This window comes from Paroedura picta, chromosome 1 (genome assembly GCF_049243985.1).
Source record: "Paroedura picta isolate Pp20150507F chromosome 1, Ppicta_v3.0, whole genome shotgun sequence".
NCBI classification, from domain to species: Eukaryota; Metazoa; Chordata; class Lepidosauria; order Squamata; family Gekkonidae; genus Paroedura; species Paroedura picta.
The window spans coordinates 69,385,097-69,401,013 of record NC_135369.1 but is presented as its reverse complement, the minus strand read 5'-3'; the positions used below and the strand labels follow the sequence as shown (position 1 = coordinate 69,401,013).

At 41.2% G+C, this 15,917-nt stretch overlaps 1 protein-coding gene and 1 long non-coding RNA gene across 6 annotated transcripts in view; one reads left to right on the top strand and one right to left on the bottom strand.

Moving 5' to 3' along the window:
• The window catches only part of LOC143839645 (uncharacterized), a 42,891-nt gene extending 27,589 nt beyond the window's left edge, over nt 1-15,302 (top strand). Inside the window, exons 3-4 of the long non-coding RNA XR_013231809.1 lie at nt 12,104-12,380; nt 15,031-15,302. This is a non-coding gene — a long non-coding RNA (uncharacterized LOC143839645). The remainder of the gene's footprint in view (nt 1-12,103; nt 12,381-15,030) is intronic.
• The window catches only part of KIF6 (kinesin family member 6), a 214,631-nt gene that overhangs the window by 106,666 nt on the left and 92,048 nt on the right, over nt 1-15,917 (bottom strand). The gene's annotated exons all lie outside the window — the stretch shown is intronic.

The following is a 15,917-nucleotide window of genomic DNA, read 5'->3' as shown; positions in this document are numbered from 1 at the left end:
TTTTCCTCTCACAATTTCTTTTTGTGTTCCTTCCCCCTGAAATACTCTAAAAAAAAACCCACTTTCAAAAAGAAAAAGAAGCACTTCAGTGGATAAACCAGAGTGGGAAGCAGCAGGGAAAGTGATTTAAAGAAGAGCCAGTGTTGCAGGAAAATTCACAGCAGCAGATGTGGAAAATGCTGAGTGACAGCAGGAATAAAGGATACCCTCATCCATTTTAAACAAATATTTTAACAGTCCTTTGCAGTCTTGAATTTGTAGCAGGAGCTGGACTGCTACTTCATATACAGTGTCTCCATAAGCAACAACTTGGTTACTCAAACAACAGTTGTAACTTATCAAGACTTTACCATTAACAGGCTTTAACGTCTGTAAACATGAAGAAGCACTTGATTTTGATTTAATTCTCAGACATTAAAATATCTGAGAGCATGTAGAAGTATTCATCACCTCTCTCTCTCTCTCTTTCTCTCTCTCACACACACACAATGCAGGAAATTCTTTCATACATAGGTAGAAGTGGCATTAAGCTGTGATGGACAACCCTGCAGTGTAATGCCACTTTTTTCAAACGTTGTGCCATTTCCCCTGCAAATTCTGAACCATTATCTGGGCCTTAGCCCAGCCATGTCAGAAACATCCAGACACTTCTGACTTTCTGAGAAGCACAGAATAAGCCAGTCTCTCTGGAGACCTCCAGAGACTGGCTTATTGGGCCTGAAGATCTTTTACTGGTTGCAGAAGAGTAAGACCCTCTGGAAGCCTACCCCAGAGGAACACATAGTGCCAAAAAAGTTCAGATAAGATCCCTGAAGGGTCTGTCTTCTGTCCTCTCATAGCATCTGTAACACTCAGTGAACATGTGGAGACCATACAGATACACACATACTCAGATGTTCAGAGTGATATAATGTAGGTATGGGGAAGTTAGTTTGGACACCCCATAAAAAGCAGACCCTTAGAGCAGCACAGAGCCATCATCATCAATCCTCTCCCTCATGTGAGGGGAGCTACTGCCAGCCATGGAGAAATCTGGGCACCAGAGTGCACTGAATTACTAGGCTTCTCTGTGTGTGTGTGCTTCTCTGTGGCAGGTACTTTCTTCCACAAGGGGTGGAATGGATTTAGCCTTTGGGAAAGGAGTTGATCTCTTTCCTCTTGGGGAGAGCTTTGCTACAGTGCTTTGTTTATCCTGTTGTTGCACAATAAGCTGTGCTTCAACTGTGTATTTGTTTCTATGTTTACTGGGCTGAAAGTGTCAGTTGGAATCTCTGCAATAATGCATGATCTTGCCCTCTTGTGCATGAGGCTGCTGTGCAGTTTGGCTTAAACGAGTTCCCCTTGGGTGTTAACTGGTGGGATTATCCACAGCAGGCTACTACTGCAAGGTAGGAGAGCACAAAACCCAAGCATACCTAACAGCTGCGCCCAAAACTGGCCTCAATGTTTATAACTATGTGAGATGCTCTCATGTTGCCTCAGGATTATAATTTGTAAAATAACAGCGCAGTTCTTTTTATAGCTTTTGCCTTCTTTTTTTTCTGGCAATTGTTTCTATCAGCTGTTCAAAAGTTTTCCAACAACTTCTTTAGTTTCCTTTAACTATTTTTAATTTGTTTTAATCGCAGGCATCTTTTTCCTTGAAGGAATGATGAATTTTTGGTGTGCTGTCCAAAGTAAATGTATTCCAAATGCTCTAGATAATTCTTTTATGTCCTAGAATCACACTGTTGCAAACAGCCCATCCTTAATCAAGTATGATTTAATTTCACTCATGTATAAAAATTATGACTCATTTTACTTACAGAATCTGGCAAAAACCAGAGTTGAAGCAAAACCTTTCATCTGGTTACAAAGCTACTGAAGAAAGTAACAAATTTAGTAAAGTAATAAGAAAACAGGCCATCTAAAACAGATAAGCAAAATCTCAGCCCAGCTTTCCTTAAAGTCCATACCATATATTCTTAAGCATATGTAAGGGATTCTTACACATGAAATCTCATATTATCAGGACTTGATAACCCATTCCCAATATTAAGACATGTGTCAGAAAGAATATGTAATGTGGTGTCAGAAAGACTGTAGAGGCTTTATTTCTATTCCACTTTTCACACTGTCACTGCCATAAGCAATATGATAGACTAATGCACATAATATTCCCCAACAATAGCTTAAAGTGGATTCAGGATGATTTGAGGAATTTTCTCTTCATTCCTGGCATGATGACATAGATTTTTGAATGCTTCATCATATTCTGAGTTTGCAACTCATCAAGTTTGGGTTTTTATGCAGTTCAACTACAATATTACATCATGTAATTTGGATGTCTAAACATTCCAAAATTGTTTCTCTCCAGCAAAAGGACAAAGTCAATGGGTGGGGATATCACCACGTCAGAAAAGGTCATGAGAAAATGTACATCCATTCAAAATAATAAGGGAAAACTATGACTGTAGAGTAGCTACTTTTATCGCACAAGTTTGGAAGCATAGTAAAACAAAGAGAGTTTAGTTAGCTATGGGTTTAAGGCTGAAGCTGAGATGATGCACCATTACCTAAAACAATCCTTATGCCATACTACTGCAGCATATTGTGTGGGCTTTAGAATAGGTAATATTCCAACTGGTGATATTAATTTTCTCTAAGGTGTAACTGGTTGATAGATGTTTTATGAGGTTTATATTAAGGAGTGAATTTCACCCTATGTAAATTAAAGGGTGAATTCCACCCCAGGTAAATGGGACTCTACCAAATGGGACTCTACCAAATTAACAGAAAGATTGTCCCGAATTTTGAGTCTACTAAAAATATGTTTGTGTTACTATTTTTGCACAGGGAATCTGGTTGAAATATGAACAACACATTTTTTGAAATTCCTTAACCTTCCGCAAATATCCATGGTATTTCATTAACCATGCTTGATTATTCCCTTTAGGCACAAATCATTACAGAGAACAGAGGAATTTATGAGTATGATGCAACAAAAGAGGATTTTGGCAATTAATCTAGCATTAAAAGCAACATTGCAAATCCTCTAAGGCTTAAAATGGGAGCTTTACCCTAATTTAGAAATCAATGTTCCCAACAAGTCCCATCTCATAATGAGTTTGGAAATGCACTCTTGGCTAAAAGTCAATGCTGTTGTTCTACAACATTTCTTCAGGACATTGATTTCAAGCTGATAAAAGTAGAAAGAAATAGAGAGATACTATTTGTAACAAATATTGCTTCAATGTAGTATGCAATTCTGAATTGTTTTTATAATTTATGCAGAGAGAATGTACACTAACATGATCCTAAGATTCAGGGCATCAAAATATCAGTGCTTGCACAGGGTATATCAACTGCTAAGAAGCCAACATGGCAAACATGATATTATGAAGGTTTAAATTAAGTATCTTGCCACTATAACATAAATGTTTAGGACTTCAATGCCAAAGCAGAAATGTAACAATGCATAATATGCTTATACCGAATTAAGCCTTTGTTTCATCTAGCTCAGTATTATCTGCTTTTACCAGAATGAATTCTTCAGGATCTCACAATGAAAAAGCTTCTTCTCAATATCTGTTTCAGGTGATCCTTTAACTAGAAATTGAATCTAGAACCTTTGCATGCACAACAAACACTCATTGAACCATAGCTGCTGTATTACTGAGGCAAATTTTCATCCATTAATTAGCATAAAATAAAGACAGACTTGGGATTGGATTTAAAAAAAAAGGTTCAAGTCGACTTATGAACAAAATAACCATGGCATAGCTGACTTCAAAGGGTGGAGGAATTGGACAACATCTTTCCTTGATGGTCTCTGAATGAGGAAGGGAGCAAAGTTGCCAGGTCCCCATACTAGCTGCTGCCTTCCTAGCTGTGGTACATTTTGTCCACAAGGATCCCCAGTCCCAGGCACTGACATTTCAAGGATCACAAAGTGTATGGGAAAGGCAAAGGCATACAAATTTTGCCTCCACAAGAATGGGCCAAGGCTTTCGTTTTTAATAAAGAACAGTGTTTCTGTTCCAGGGAGTGTCACAGATTCCATGGTTTAAAAATGTTGATCTGTGGGAGGTACTGAGAAGGCAGCCAAGAGAGGCAGAAAGTGTACCACTCACATAACATAAAACCATGTATGCAACCTCATCAGAGTATACAAAAGAGGGCTGGCTGAATGGAATAATCTAAACTAGAAAAATTCATCCAATTTGCTGGTATACAAATGTAGTCTTTTTGGTTATAATTCTTCCAATTTATTTTGTAGATATTGCCTTCATATCTATGATGTGCAAGCATAAACTAAAACGGGTTCCAGATAAAAAACAATTTCTTTTATTTTTCAATAGCCCGTTTTCAAAGTTGTTTTCTTCCTCAGTGGTGTTTTTATCATATAAATAGTCCCTCAGGCTCAGTGTTTCCTGGAGGTTCCTTTACTGCAGTTTCACAAATTATATATATATATATATAATTATATATATATATATTATATATATATATATATATATATACACACACACACACACACACACACATATACATACATACATACATACATACATACATACATACATACATACATACATACATATATATATATATACATATATATATATATATACATATATATATATATATATATATATATATATATATATATATATATATATATATATATATATATATATATATATATATATAGGGAGAACTATGGATAAGGATTATATTATATAAACCCCTTTTATTTTTTAGTTCCTTTATTAGTGAAATTTGTCTTGGTTAGATTCAAGCTAAAATGTGATATTAAGTCAATGCTAGACGACTCTACACATGGACATCACCAGACGGTCAACACAGAAATCAGATTGACTATGTGCTTTGCAGCCAAAGATGGAGGAGTTCTATACAGTCAGTAAAAACAAGACCAGGAGCTGATTGTGGTTCAGATCATCAGCTCCTTGTTGCAAAATTTAGGCTTAAATTGAAGATAGTAGGGAAAAGCACTAGGCCACTCAGGTATGAACTAAATTATATCCCCGACGAATATACAGTAGAGGTGACAAATAGATTTAAGGAATTAGTTCTGATAGACAGAGTGCCTGAAGAACTATGGATGGAGGTTCGCGACATTGTACAAGAGGTAACAACTAAAACCATCCCAAAGAAAAAAGAAATGCACGAAATCAAAATGGCTGTCTGAGGAAGCTTTACAAATTGCTAAGGAGAGAAGGGAAGTCAACGGCAAGGAAGAAAGAGAAAGATACACCCAACTGAATGCTGAATTCCAGAGAAAAGCTAGAAGGGATAAGAATGCCTTCTTAAATAAACAGTGCAAACCAATAGAAGAAAACAATAGAATGGGGAGGACCAGAGATCTTTTCTAGAAAATTGGAGATATGAAGGAGAACGTTTCATGCAAATATGGGTATGATAAAGGACCAAAATGGTAGGGAGCTCACAGAAGCAAAAGAGATTTTAAAAAGGTGGTAAAATTATACAGAGAAACTATACAAGAGCGAGCTTAATATCCCTGATAACCACAATGGGGTAGTTACTGACCTGGAGCCAGACATCCTGGAATGTGAAGTCAAATGGGCCTTAAGATCATGGCATCTGGCTCTCTCAATTCCTGGCAAATAGATGGGGAAGAAATGGAGGTAGTGACAGATTTTATTTTCCTGGGCTCAAAGATCAGTGCAGATGGGGACTGCAGCAAAGAAATTAAAAAACGCTTGCTCCTGGGGAGGAAAGCTAAGGCAAATCTAGACAGCATCCTTAAAAGCAGGGACATCACCCTGCCAACAAAAGTGCATTTAGTCAAAGCTTTGGTATTCCCAGTTGCAATGTATGGCTGCGAAAGTTGCACTATAAGGAAGGCCGAGCATCAAAGAATTGAGGCTTTTGAATTCTGGTGCTGGAGAAGACTTTTGCGAGTCCCTTGGACTGCAAGGCGAACAAACTGGTCAGTTCTAGAGGAGATCAGCCCTCCCTGCTCCTTAGAAGGCCAAATCCTGAAGATGAAACTGAAATACTTTGGCTACCTCATGAGAAGGAAGGGCTCCCTGGAGAAGAGCCTAATGCTGGGAGCGATTGAGGGCAAAAGAAGAAGGGGACGACAGAGAATGAGGTGGCTGGATGGAGTCCCTGAAGCAGTAGTTGCAAACCTAAATGGACTTTAGGGAATAGTAGAGGACAGGAGACCCTGGAAGATCATTGTCCATGAGGTCACGATGGGTTGGACACAATAAGAAGGAGTAGATGACAGTTTAAAACTCATTTTAATGAGTTTTAGCAGAATAGAAAGGATGATATGTTTGTGGGAATGTGGTTAATGATCTAATGTGACTGCATTTATTTTCATCAAAAGCGCACATTTTTGCATTGCATAATATCATAAACTAGTAATCAAGCCCGCTGCAGGGGAATGCAGCGGGCGCTAGGACCTTACCATGGTCTTCGGCGTGGTCTGCGGGTCCTTCGGCGGCGGTGGCGAGCCGGGGCTTCGGTCCTCCTCCGGCGCCGCCTCCTCCTGCTGCTCCTACCGGCCGCCTGCGCGTCCCCTTCGGCCGGCGCTTGTCCGCCGACGCCGCTGCTCCTTCCCCTGCTGGCCAGCGGGCCCGGCCCCTTGGCGGCGGCGGCGGCGGCGGCGGGGCGGGGAGAGCCGGGCGGCGGCGGCGGAACGGCAGGCGGCGGCGCGGCGGCAGGCAGCGGCGGCGGTGGAGGTCCGGCCTTCTTGCAGGCTGGTCCAAGCTTCTTTCGCAGTGGGCGGGCTGACGCGGCGAGAGGCGCTTTGCGCCTCTCGCCGCGTCAGCCCGCCAGGCAGGGAACCCCCGGCAGCCGCGCTTCGCGCGACTGCCAGGGGCTCCCTGGGTCGGCGGCCTGACGCGGCGAGAGGCGCAAAGCGCCTCTCACCGCGTCAGGTCAGGGGGAACTGCGAGCCGCGCTGCGCGCGGCTCGCAGTTGCTGGAGCTGGGAATCGGAGGGACCAATCGGCAGGTGCTTCGCGCCTGCCGATTGGTCCCTCCGATTGTCTGTCATGAGGAAGGGTCCAATCCGGACCCTTCCTCATCACGGACTAATCCCACCTTCAGACCCCTTAGCGAATTATATAGTCCGTGGCGCCACGGGCGGTTTAAAGATGAGTTGAATACTGATACTATAAGGTAAAGGTAAAGGTATCCCCTGTGCAAGCACCTAGTCATGTCTGACCCTTGGTGTGACGTCCTCTAGCATTTTCTTGGCAGACTCAATACGGGGTGGTTTGCCAGTGCCTTCCCCAGTCATTACCATTTACCCCCCAGCAAGCTGGGTACTCATTTTACCCACCTCGGAAGGATGGAAGGCTGAGTCAACCTTAAGTCGGCTGCTGGGATTGAACTCCCAGCCTCATGGGCAAAGCTTTCAGACAGCTGCCTTACCACTCTGTACCACAAGAGGCTCTACTGATACTATAGAAATCTTAAAAAACAATAAAGACACAGATTGTTAAAAATCTAGTATTTATTAAAATAGATTTAAGAATACTCTGTCACAATATGATTCTTTAGAAGTTATAAAAATCATGATCGGTGTCAGTGTTTGATGTATTCTAGCACCAACTGGAGCCCCAAAACAACCTCTGGCAAAGAACTGCGGCTGATTTGACAAAATGTTGCTCACGCACACCACCTTCCTTTCTGACCACTGTGTATTCTTGGGCTGGTGTTGTGGAGGTTTCCCATATAAGGCAGCACAAACAGATTCTGGAAGAGGTGCAAGTGGGCAAGGAGGACGTAAGGACCAGGACTAGGGTTTGCATTAAACATAAATTCAGCATTTTGCCAAGCAGCCAAGACCGTGTGTTTAGGAATTAAGAGGAGCTTATTTTGTTTTCCTTAAGATTAAAACAAAAATCCTAGAGCAAGCCCTAATTCCAATCCATCTACATAGGGTTGCCCTTGTACATGACATACTGTATGGAGTACCAGATTACGAAGCTTAATATCATATTGCCAGTCTCTTTGTAAGCCGAGTCATGCTTACCCACCCACCTGCCACTGCCACCTCCTCTCTGCAGTTTGACAATCCAGGCAATGGGGCTCTTTGCCTCAGTCAAAACTGGAAGGGCAAGAGTGACAGATGTATGTTTGTGCACTCTCTGGTATGCTGTCTGTCACTCAATTCAAGGGCTTTACTGTCAAGGCAGGGGCGGGATCCCTCAAACTCCAGGGCCTGTAGCACATGCTACAAGTGCTACATGGATAAACTGGTACTGAGGTGGGGGTGTCACAGGAAGCTGCTGTGAAAAGGAGAAAAAGCTGCCCCCTGGCAATACTTTTTCAGGGGCCACAGGGGCTGATCTAGGAAGCAGATAGGGTGTCATAAGACAGCCTTCGGCACAGAGAACTCCTCTGGAGACGAATCTGACTTTATCAGTTTGGGTCCAAACATAACCAGCAAACAGCCTGAAGCACAGTTTCTGGAGCTGGACTCTACAGAAGGTTCATCTCCTGATAACGAACCTCCCTCACTTGAGCCATCAGCACTGTCAGAAAAACAAGAACCCAGCTCACCTGAAGCACAAACCATTAAAGCAAAGGAGATGGCAGCAAATATAAGAATTTAAAGAGAGAAGATGTAGTGGTTGTCTACTGGATTGCTGTTACAAGAAACTGGAAGAGGGAGATCTTTGCAAGATGAGGGTTGAATGCAGGGACCCAGGTGCTGGAAGTAATTCTTGGGGATTGTCATGCCGTATAAAAGTGGTTTGCAACAGCAGGTCTGTGTGGGTACAATGTGTGTGAATGTTGATTTGTGTGTGTAGGGCCTTCCAGGCCTGCTCTGACTGGTCTTCAGTTATTTGGACTACCTCTGGATCACGCTTTAACCATTTGCCTTAAGACATTTGGCCCAGCCTCTGACCATGCTCCTGACTGCTGCCTGCCCTGACCTTGGACTGCATCTTTGACTTGGGGAGGACTTTGGACTGCATCTTTGACTTTGGGAGGACCTTGGATATAGAAGATAGAAAATGTGTGGAGGAAGATCATAAGCTTACCATAAACACTCTACGATTCTATGACTTTACCATGCCCAGGCTGGAAAAGGGCACAAAAATGGAAAGCAGAATTCCAGTGCTATTTCCTGAAATGAAATTTAAGGCTGCAGTGAATAGAATATTTTAAAGAAGTCTGATCAGTTAGCTTCATGGAATCCTTTACAACAGTCTTCCCCAACCCACAGGCCGTAGACCAGTACTGGTCCTCAGTGGGGGGGGAAGGCGTGGGCACCAGCGGGCATGCCTCCCTACCCCCCACAGCACTAGGAGCGATTGGGGCCTGGGAGCTTCGGTGGTCGATCGCTCCTGGGCCCCGGTGCAGCGAGTGCCGCGCTGCGGGGAAGAGGCGTGGGCGCCGGTGGGCACAAATGCACAGGCATGGAGCTGCTGCGCCTGCGCATTTGTGCCCACCAGCACGCCAGCACCTGTGCCTCCCTCTCCCCCTGGTCCCTGGCCCAAAAAAGGTTGGGGACCACTGCACAAAATATTTAAGCATTCTGTTGCTTAAACAAATGTGCCACAAACTATACAAGTTTGGGAAAGAGTTCCAAGTAATAATTAAAACAAGGATGAATGCTACTGATGGTTGTGAGCATATCTACCAATTTGCAGAGCTTTTCTCACATTATGAGTACAATGCTTTTGATGGTTTGATGATGGGGACCATGTCTGAGATTTAGGTGTACTTATGTTCTTTTATGCATTCTTTATTTATATTATAATTTATAATTATATTATAAATTTATAATAATTTTGAATTGGGCCATGCAGTGTGAATCAACACATTCATTCAATAGGGCCAGAGATGGAAGGAAAGAGGAAAAGAAAGGAGAAGAGAGGGGATAGAGAAGTGTAATATCTTTACTGTGAGTCCTCACAAGTCTCCCAGTTATCATAGTATATTGTCATCTCTTATTAGTGCTCTATGCCATGGTTGATACATAATTGTGCTCATAATTCAATGTCTGAAAGTGGGTTTTTTAATGAATTCCAGAACAAAAAGAAAGCTATTACATTATCAGTGGAACATTAGAATACAATTATGAAAACAGAATATAGCAGTTATTGAAAGTGGGGTAAGTAATGATTAAAACTAGAGTAACACAGTTATTTTACATTTGGAACCTAATTGCAATGTCTACACTGAAAAACATTGCCACTTTCCCAGTAATATGTTCATCTTTTCCTGGTAACATAATAAAAAGTGGAACAATATCAGGTTAATATTAATTCTGAAATGTGTTTAACTATGCAAATGTAATGCCATGGCATGATAAAAACAAACCATATAAGGGAGCAGAATTCACATGGGAAATGGGAGACTAGTAGAGGAAATGACTGAGCCCATGGCCTGCTTCCAATTAAAAAACATGAGAACATTTCTTTTGCATGAGGTCTAGATGACAGTTTTTTTGCCTCTATATTATCTTCCACATTACATCTTCCACATTTTTCTTTTTTTGTGTGTGTTTAGATTTTTTTTTCTCTCAGGTGTTCACTAAAGACTTAAGAGTAAGTCTGGCAGGCACAGTTACTATAGGACAACTCCAATTAATTGCAATGAGATGTAAGATAAAAGAATCAAAAAGTAACATACTGGATTTGAGATCATTGAACAAGTTTCAAGATGATCTCTCTGGGAGTGAAGTTGTGGAATGTAAAAGAAGCTGGATGCTGAAGCAGCTGTCATTACAAACTAAGTTTTAAAAACAGAAGTCCAGTCTAGTTTATTGTATGTAGCCCAGCCCTTCTCAACTTTTTTACCATTAAGAAACCCCTGAAAAATTCTTCAGGCCTTGAAAACTCCCAGAAGTGGCACAATCATGCAGAATATGGATGGGAAGCATAGCTGTGTACATGCCCATCCATGGCTCCTCCCCTTCCCACTACCTCCAGGCCCATCACTAGTCATTGGGGAGGCGGTTATCATGATCATATATAGTCATATCACATGATAAATGTTTAACAAATTTAAAAAAAATAACTTCTACCCATTTGAGAAACCCTTCCAGTAAACCCTGGTTGAGAAAGCCTATTGGCCATCACGAATAAAACAGTAAAACAATAATTTATATAATGAATAATTAATATACAAATATAAACAAATTTTAGACAAAATGTTAACACCAGAAATAAAATGTAATTAATCCCCATTGATATATAAAATATTTCTATGAATATTGAAATACTGAAGCGGGATGTCAGAGCTGGGGTTTTCCAGGTAAATATCCCTTTGTCTTAAAGCGGATTTATTTAATTAGCTTCATTCTGGTACAGATTTTTTGTTACAGCTGTAGTATCTAGTGCAGCATGCTAGACACGGAAATTGGATAGTATGACAAATAATTTCTATAATGTATGGTGGGTTTTTTGCCTTACCAGACACAGGCAGTTAAAAAGTACTAATCTACTAAGAAGATATTTGTGAATAATTATTCTACATTATTAGAAGAATTTTGAGATGTCTTGACTGACAGAAAGGGCCAGTTTTCGTAGCTGTTGTTCAAGAGTATGACATTCTTGTAGAAGATAAGTAGAAGTGAGTCAAAAAATGGATACTAATATAAGTTTGCCAGAACATGACTTCACACCTAACAACAACATATATTTGTAATAGGTGGTGCTGCTGCCCTATTTGAGACATTGCTCCTGTGCTTTAGATTGAAGGGAGGACCAGCTCTACTCTCTTGTGAAAGTGCTGGTTAAGACACTTCTAAAGACCTCCTCCACACACACATGCATGGATCACGTGAAGATGGATATCTGTGTTAGCCTGCTGGTAGTAGTATCTGAGAAAGTGTAACTAAAGAAGTAAGCACTGACTTGTGAAAGCTTATACCATAACACAAATGTGTTAGACTTTAAGGTGCTAATGCAGGGGTAGTCAACCTGTGGTCCTCCAGATATTCAAGGACTACATATTGTAGAATTGTAGAATTGTAGTCCATGGATATCTGGAGGACCACAGGTTGATTACCCCTGTGCTAATGGACCTGGTTGTTATTTTGAATGTCATTTATCTTCTCCCCCATCCCACCCCCAATGCCACATGAATCTTTTTTTCTCTTTACTTAGGTGTCCAAACCTCTTCTGCAACCTGATGAAGAGATAATGCCTGGGTGCCTTCTGCAATAACATCCGAACAGAAGCCAGTGACCTGAATGATGGAGCAGCAGACTTACAGACTTTTGTAAGCTCAGCTAATTTGCTAATCACCGTCACTTCAGAAGCTACCTGCTAGCCATTTCAAGAACAAGGGAAGACTGAGCAAAGGAGCAAATTCAATAAGGCCCCATAATCAGCAGTTAGTTTGATGGCTTCAACAGGTACTGGGCCCCAGCAGTACACAAAGGTCAGCAAATGCTCAACCATGAAAACTACTGACATTCAAACTGATCTGGGGAGGGGAGGGGAGGGGAGGGGAGGGGAGGGGGGGAACCAATGAAAAATTAGTCTCTTGTACAACTGATATTTATTAAAATATAAGCTGCTCATAAGCTGCTTAAAAACTATGGCTTCGCTGCAACAGAGAAACCTTTTTATTCCTGAACTTTCTGAACACAGAGATGCTTATGTTCTTCTGTTAGTATGTGATTCAGTACATGCAATAGACAACCTCTGTAACTGAGAAAGAGAAGACAGAGAAAGAAAAGAGTTTAATTATTTTTAAAATCCAGATAATAAAATTTAATGGCCAAAGTCAACAGATGATAAGGATAGGTGGTCTGCATTTAATGTTTTATGAAAGTTGGACAGGTTTGCATTGGCCCCTTTGCAGACCTCCTCAGTATATTTATTTCTGATCAAGATGTGCAGACAGATCTCACTAAATGTGTTCTGAGACTTGAAGGTCATGTTTTTCCAGCTTTCTTCCTGGATTCTAGACTAATATTTGACCCATCTGGAGAAGGTTGCTTTCAAGGTTTTCAGCTCTTCATTCCAGGAAGAGTGGTTACCATCAAATGATGAGCTCATTCTATTCCCCTGGCTTTGCCTAGACTCTTTCTTATAAGTCAATTGGAAATAGATAAGAAAGATACCAAAAAGAACTAATCAAGTGGGGAAAGAAAACAGTAGAAATTAAATCTGTAACAGATCACTTTCAAAGGGGGAAATCATTAAATTTCTTTTCAGTCCAGTCAAAACAGTCAGCTTTTACTTACTAGACAGATACACAGTACTGGCCATTTCAAATTTAATAATTTTTACAAGTTTACTTTTGTAATGAACTGTGAGTTTTGTAAAGCTTGCCAATAGTTTGCAAGACAGACTAGAGACAGCAAGCACACACATCTATCTCTAGTCAAATATCAGATATTAAAATAGATATTTCTGAGAAAAAATTAAAAATTCAATTTCATAGTAATTTTAAAAAGATCTACCTTAATGACCCTAAATTTAAATTCCAGGTGGCATAACAATAATAACAAGGGCGCTATGAGAGGGAAGAGAAATAAATGACCATCCACATAAAAATAAATCCTTATCATGGATCAACATGAGTCCTGATCTAACAAAAGCTAGTTATAATTGAATAAGAATAAAAGCATTAGAACCTCACAGCACAATTTTGAACCCTCTTCTAAGCTCACTAATTTTAGTAGACTTAGAAGGGTGTAACTGTGTCAAGTTGCACTGGCTGTTAAAACTAACTCCATCATTTAGAAAGAGACAATTTCTGTGATATAATAACTGAATCATTATGGTTTAAAATTTATGGTTTGTATAGTTTTTGATTACTTGAGTCATGAAGAGCTGAACAAGAAGCAAAGAAGTTTCAGCAGAAAAATTAAGGAAAGAAGTTAACTTGGCCTCAACCAGGGCCAGGGCCTTTTTGGTCTTGGTCCCAGCCTGGTATAATTAGGCTTGGGTGTTTGGCGCCCAAAGTGGTTGGTCTCTCCCTGCGGGAGGCACGGGCATCAGTGCGCCGGTTTCCACACTGACACCTGTTACTCCCCCCCCCCCCGCATGGTGCTGGGAGAGACCAGCTGCTTCAGCTGCCGAAGCACCCAACCCTAAGGGAATGCTCTACCAAATAAGATCAGGGACCTGTGGGGGGCAGGGAGGATGGCTGTTCAGTAAGCCCACTATTCAGCGAGCTCCCTAAACGAGTGGGGGTCTGATCGCAATAGCGATCAGTGAAACTGGGTGAGGTGCAGTAGCCTGGCCCAATATCTCCCCCAAGAAGCTCCGTGGAGCTTGGGGGGCCCATTACAGATCAGTGGAGGTCAATCCTCCAGATCTATAGCCGCTCGAGCTCGGGGACAGCTCCCGCCATCTTTTCTTGTAATTTTTTCTTCCTTTTTTTCTTTGTGCTCCCCCCCCCCCGCTATCTGTTTTGATCTCTTCTATTCATTGGATTATTATGAACTATTCCCCCGACCTACTCCATTCATTGGAGGGTTCAGAAGCTTGAGAAGATTGGAAGGCTGATTATCAGCTAACATCGTGAGAGCTGGAAAGAATGCCGGACTCAGAGCTGCTGATATCATTAAAGCTTGACATGTTTTCCCTTTAAGCTGGAGGACCTTTCGAGGACCCCAGAAATGCTGGATAAGGGGTGCCTTGGATTACAAATTTGGTGGGCATGTTTAACTCATCAGAGGGGTGCAGGATTTTTTTTTAATGGCTTGGAAGAACATTCTTTCTCGCTTTTTTAAAAACAACTTTGGAAGTAACTCTTATGATTTTGAACAGAAAAAATCAGGCATAGGGTAGCCCCAGTCTGAGGAAAAGATTGGTGCCATTGCAGATCTGATTTTTCTCTTCTTTTTCTTTCCCTCTTTTAGCCCCACAAGTTGTAGTTAGGAGTGATTATTACAGATACCTTTAGTCCTAGGTAATTGCTTACTCGATTGGTGGCTTATAAGGTATGCTCTGGGTACAATATATATAATCAAAATGTTTGGATGCTAGCTGATTGTTGTTATCTGTCTTATAGTTCCATATATATTAGTCAAGTTAATGCCAGACAAACCTAGACCTCTTCCTAAATCTTTTAGGTCACCAAAGAAAAAATCTCCTTCAGACATCATTGCTTTTTGGAGACAGAAAAGGCACGGCCACTTCAAAAAGGGTAATTAAGAAAAACAAAGGAGATGAAGACTCTGAAGAAGAAATCCCAGGTACTGTACAAATGTTTCATACTTTAGAAAACCAAAACAAAGAACTAAAAGTCTTAGTAGAATGTCTTCATAAACAACATATTAAGGAAATACAGGATTGCAAAAAAGAACTATCAGATAGGATCGATAGCTTGAAATCTGTGATTGACTTTAATACCAAGCAATTAACAGCATAACAAAATCCAGAAGGTGGAGCTGGATCTACAAGATTGGGAAACCATTGCAGATACATAGACTGAGAATTAAAGGCCTTTTGGAGGATTATGGTAAGCAAGATCTTCGCCAGGAATTAACAACATCCCTTGAAAAATATCTATCAGATGATGATATTCATATTGATAAGGTCTAGAGAGTTTATTCCAAAGCAGCAGCTCACACTGGTGAGCTTTGATAGTAAACTTGTGAGAAACACTCTGCTACCGAAGAATCATACTGCTCCTCTGAAGCTTGCTGGACAAGAGGTTCAGATTTTTCTAGATTTGCCTGTTGATACTTTAAGAAAAAGAGCACGATTCCATTTTTACAACAGATCCTAATCAGGAAAGAAATAAGATGATGGGAGTGATGACTGGGGGGAGGGCAGGAGCAATGCCCTGACTGGGGACGGCCCAGATATTCCACGAAACACAACCCAATCCCAACATATGCCATGTTGATGCCCGGAGCAAAAGAGGGAACATGGATTTATCGGCATTCCCTTGGTGCAGGCCAACTGAGGGCCTGACTCGTGCCAGGCCTGGGACCACCCCACGCCAGCCCTGATG